The sequence below is a fragment of the Castor canadensis genome, chromosome 15 (assembly GCF_047511655.1).
Source record: "Castor canadensis chromosome 15, mCasCan1.hap1v2, whole genome shotgun sequence".
Classification (NCBI taxonomy): Eukaryota; Metazoa; Chordata; class Mammalia; order Rodentia; family Castoridae; genus Castor; species Castor canadensis.
This window is the reverse complement of record NC_133400.1, coordinates 11,978,909-11,984,560: the sequence shown is the minus strand read 5'-3', so window position 1 is coordinate 11,984,560 and position 5,652 is coordinate 11,978,909.

Genomic DNA, 5,652 nt, shown 5'->3' with positions numbered 1-5,652 from the left:
GACACAAATGCAAAAAATTACACCATCATGATGATGCTGGGTGTCTTCCACCCACTTCTACCCCTTTCTGGCCTCCAAGAGTGGAAGAGATGGGACTGCAGCCATGTTTCCCAAAAATGGCTTCAGGCAATGGGAGGCGCCAGCAGGAGCAGCCCTGGAGAGGTGGGAAGAAAGAAGAGGATTTATTTCTCTGGTTCCTTCCCACAGATGGCGATGGGGGATTGCCCACTCCTCAGAGGCTATAGTCCCTTTCAGGAGTCACTCTCCACACAGCCACACTTTCGGGGTTCTGTGACAACCCTGCCCTAGTCCCTTCAGCTTCAGGTGTGTCCCCATTGTTGCTGTCCTCTGTGCACTTGATCGTCCTGTGTCGGTTTCCCCAAACTCTACCACAGCTCTGTAAAGTTCCCTTTAGTAAAACTGTCCTCAGATTACCAGGTTGAGTGTACCATACTGTTTTCCCCAGGACCATGACTGAGACGCTAATGGCGGCTCCAGCAATTGATACTGTGCAAAGATTCAATCCAGCAATTGATACTGTGCAAAGATTCAATGACGATAACGTGAACCGGATATCAGGGATCCTCACGCTGGAGCACACATCAGAATCACCTGCAGGTTTGTCAGTACACAGAATGCCAGGCTCCATCCCCAGGTTTCTGAACCCACGTTGGTCTGGGATGTGTCAAGAACACTCATTGCTACTGAGTTTTTAGGTGCTGCCACACCAGGTTGGGGACCCTTATAGAGAACCGCACTACAGAACACTGGGGGAAACAGCTCCTGCCTCTTAAAGCTGCCAGTTTGGAGGTCGGGTGAGCATGATGGAGTGCAATCCTTATCTAACATAGGAAGACCAGGTGCATCATGGCCACGGTGGATGGAGCATCCAGATGCTGGTTGGAGCAAAGGAAGCCTGTGGCAAATTTGAGGTAACACAAATGCCAGATCTCTACTGAGGCAAACTTGCTTGCGGATCATCCATCCCTGACTGGCTGTGATGGTCAGATGAAATGATGCCCGTCTATCTATTTTGCCAGGCTCACTGAAGCATCCCTGTAATCCGCCTCCCCTACCTTTCCGCTAGTGCAGCCGTTAGCTCAGGCTCCCCCCACCACCCTGGCCTCTGCTGGAGGGCCAGTAGGAGCCTAGCCTGTAGCACTTTCCTTTCTGCTTTGAGGATGCAGTGTCCTCTCCACCACGGCCTCCCTTTGCCTGTAACCCCTCTCCCACCAGCAACAATTCTGGCCTTTCTGCCCCACTTGACATGCTCCTTTCTCGTCTCTGCCCTTCTGGAGTCATCTGGCAGCATGCTTGGGTCACCCTCTGAGGTCCTGACCAGGGGGTTAAATCCCACGTCCTGGAATAGTGTTCCCAAATGGATCAACTCTCTCACATGCACTTTCGGGCTCTGTCCCCTCTTTATCCAGCTTTCTCTGCACCCTGTCCCCACCATCTACCCTGGGCCCCCGTGGGCACTTGTTAGCAGGCCCTGCAGTTTCCTTGAAAGTCCTTTTCTTCCCTTCCCTGGCCTGGACAACAGGACAGCCAGGAGGGGAGGTTGGGAGGGTGTCCTGAGGAGGGAACACTCCTGCTTACCTCAAGGGAGAGAGAGGACTCACTAGCCCCTCCCACCCCATAGGGAACAGGGGGTTGCTTGTGTGCACCCAGGCCTCAAGGACTCTGGGGCTTGAAAATTTGGGGGTACATCAACCCTGATGTCAGCATCACTGTGTCAGGGCCCTACCTTGGGCACAGTAGACCCATCTAGGTTAAGCTTCAGCCTCTAGGAGTCTGGCTGCTCTCAGCAGTAAATCCTTTGTCCTCAGACTTCTTCCCCTGCTCCCAGGGGCTCTGGGCTTCCACACTTTCTTCTAGTTGCCTGATAACCACTCAGCTTTCTTCTTTTTCTCTTTTATGTTTAGCAACAACCACTCAGTTTTCACTATCCTTACTCAACCCCCCTCCCCGCTCCCTGTAATTCTCAAATGCGTGCTAGGGGAACCCCCCCAATAAATCATCTTCTGCTAAAATACCATCATGGGGGAGTACATTACATTTCTGTAATCTCAGTGTATAATCCCAACATTTGGGAGGTTGGGACAGGAGGATAGTGAGTTTGAGGCCAGCGTGGGTTATGTAGTAAGATAAATACTTGCTCTATAAATCTCACTTCTGTCTTATACCTGGGCTGTCCCTGTTCCCCTACCAACCTTGCAGGGTCCTGTCCTTGGTGCCAGCCTGGCAGTCAGTGATCCAAGGCCGGAATCCCCTCTTAGCATCTGCTTCCTGCAGCCTTCTCCTGGCACCCATGACCACTGAGGAAGTCTGCAGGAAGCAGGCTCTGAGCCCAGAGGAGCTTGCAGGGAGGCTATCACAGAGGGCCAGGGAGCCATACCTAGGAAAGAAAAAGGGTGAATCTGGTTTCGACCTTGTCCCCAGCTTGAGCAAGGCCTTTAAACTGGGCCTTTAAATGCCCCACTGACCAATCCTTTGAAGCGGGTTGCCAGAAAGGAGGGCAGAACCTTGCCCAAGACCATGCTCTTCAGCTGAGGAAGGTCCCCTAGGACTGAACGCTGAGCAAGTAAGGCTGGGGTGGGGGTGGGGGCGGGGGATAGGGAGGGCTCCTGGAGCAGGTGTGGCAGCTGGCTGCAGTACCTGCTAGACCAGGGGCACAGATGCGGCGGGTAAGTGGCTAATCTCTTCTGATGGCTTCAGATGCTTCAGCTGGTAGACAGAAAGCTCATCTGGGAGGGGGAGTGAGGAACATGGTCTGATCCGAACTCGAGGATGGGTCTGTTTGCAAACTGGATTTAATTAGGGAAGACTCTGAGTACACTTAGAACTTTTTCCTTAGCTGTACTTGTTTTTTTTGTTTTGTTTTGTTGACTTGAACTCAGGGTCTCACTCTGCTAGGCAGGCTCACTTGAGGCACATCCCAACCCATAACTCTACTTTCTTCAGTATAATACCTAACTGAAAAAAATATATTTTTGATGGCATGGGATTTGAACTCAGAGCCTCATGCTTGCTAGGCAGGTACTCTTATCACTTGAGGCACTCTGCCAGCCCCTCATGAGCTAGAAAACTTTTACATATACTTGAAAGAACAGGTATGTGCCTCTTTTTTTAACTATAAATTTTTAAAAGATTAAATACAGACTAAGTCAAGCAAACAGTTCATGAGTTTCCATCTCCAAAATAAGCAGAGCAAAATGGCCTGGAGGTGTGGCTCAAGTGGTAGAGGGTCTGCTTTGCAAGCTCAAAGCTCTGAGTTCAAACTCCAGTCCCACCAAAAAAAAAAGAAAAAAGAAATACAGATTAAGTATTTCCAATGGTGATTTAGCATCTGAAAAGAGATGTGATATCAATGCAAATTAAACACTGGATTTCAAAGATTTCACATGAGAAAAAGAAGGTAGCTATATAATTAATAATTTAAAACATTGAATTGATGTTGAAATGATATATTTGGATATATTGGGATAAATGTCTTATTAAAATTAATTTACCACAGTAGAGCACTGGGTTAGAACAAAGAAAAATGGCTATGCAGTTTTCATTTTGGCCACCAGGTGGCAGCCTTATCTCAGACTGCTGTGTTGTGACTCCTCAGAGGCACTCTGGGGCAGGAGGGGTAAGTGGAAGGAGTCAGGTTTGAGTAGCAAATGAAAAAGGAACTAGGCTTGTGCTTGCTACTCTGTTTTTATAGTGGTCAAATTTCACATCCAGTTCTTTATAAATGGTTGTCGACATAATAGGACGGACATATGTCCTTTACTCTCTGTGTTTAACATTTCTTAAACTGACCTGAGCTGGAAGTTTATTAAAATACTGAACTCTTAATTTTTTTTTTCTCCGTTCTGGGGATGGAACTCAGGCCTCACACATGTTAGCCAATCACTCTACCACTGAGCTACATCCCCAGCCCTGTGATTTTTTATTTTTGGTGGCGCTGGAGTTTGAACTCAGGGCCTCATGCTTGCTAAGCAGGTGCTCCACCACTTGAGGCCCTCCGCCAGCCCTAGACTCTTCGTATATTAAATGGTTGATATGAAGGCCCACTCCTGTGCCCAGCCTTTGATTCTCCTCTCCCTTTCACATACTCATTCTCCAAGTCAAGTTCAGCTATTGGCTGTTTTTGTGTCCTTAGTAATTAAATTGTGTGTATAAAGCCTTAGCCTCAACATCCCACCATCAGAACATCTACTATTCCACAGGCAGAAAAAAGAAGGTAAGAAAAATGCTGATACAGAAATGCAGAAGGGAGCTCAGCTCCATTCCTATTTCCGTACTGGGTTAGTGCAGATGGTGCCTGCCTCCCCCAAGAATGGCCTTGAAGGAACTTTAGAGGAGACATAGAGAAAACAGGGAGAAGGACCCGGAGAGGAAGGCATGATGGGAACCATGGCTCAGGTCATGGTTCAGGTTCAACCCAGGAGGCTGCTGGTCTGCCCATGACAGCTAGTCCAGGGGTCCTGGGTTCAAGTGCAGATGAGGAGCTGAGAAAGACAGGAAGACCACCTCCTGGGCCCATCCTGTGCTCACCCTTCCAACGCCCTCTGGATGACACTTCTCCCTGAGTGCTAAGCCTGCACTGTAGTCCAGGCTGAGAAGCCCCTTGTGGGAGGGGTTTTCACTGGTTTTCTGGTGCCTGGGGCTCTCCAAACTCAGACTTACTCACTACTTCCTACTGCCTGAGTTCAAGGGACTGACACCCACTTTCACTCTCTCTCTCTCTCTCTCTCTCTCTCTCTCTCTTTTTTTTTTTTTTTGTGGTACTGGGGTTTAACCTCAAGGTCTCATGCTAGCTAGGCAGGTGCTCTACCATTGAACCATGCAACAGCCCTGACTTTTCTCCATAAGAAAAGGGAACTGCAGCCCCACACACACTCACAGCTCCCATGGGAATATGCACTCAGAGAGCAAAATGACAAGATGTCTGAGCAGCTCAGCTACTTCAAAAGAAAATCCAACAGTTAGGATTATAGATTCCTCTAGAAAGAGAAATCGGAAAAAATGGACCAAGATTCAAAACAGGCTTAATAAGTATACTAAACAAGATGATGTTAGCAATATCAAGTAAGAAAAAGAAACCATAAGAGAAGAGTCAAGTGTAAAATCTATAGTTATTAAGTAGGAGCATAATAATGACATCCACAGTAGAATTAATACAGATGAGAAATTTATGAATTCCAAGGTTAGGTTAAGAAACTCTCCCCCAAGAAGCAGGAAAGAGAAACAGAGAATTAAAAGATGTACATTGAAGCTGGGTGCCAGTGGCTCAGGTCTGTAATCCTAGCTACTCGGGAGGCAGAGAGGAGGAAGATCTCCATTTGAAGCCAGCCCTGGGCAAATACTTGGAGAGCCCGTATCTCTAAAATACCTAACACAAAAAAGGCTGGCAAAGTGGCTCAAGTGGTAGAGTGCCTGCCTAGCAAGCCTGAGGCCCTTAGTTCAAACTCCAGTACTGCTCCCCCTCCCCCAAAAAAAAGAGAAAGTAGAAAAGGATATCAGTCTCCAGGTGAGGAAAATAATGGAGATGAATCCATCAGATTGCAGAAAAGATTAAAACAAAATAACGAAAAAAACCTTAGGTCAAGCTGCATGCCACAGCACCCACCTGTAGTCCAGCCAGTTCGGAGGCTGAGG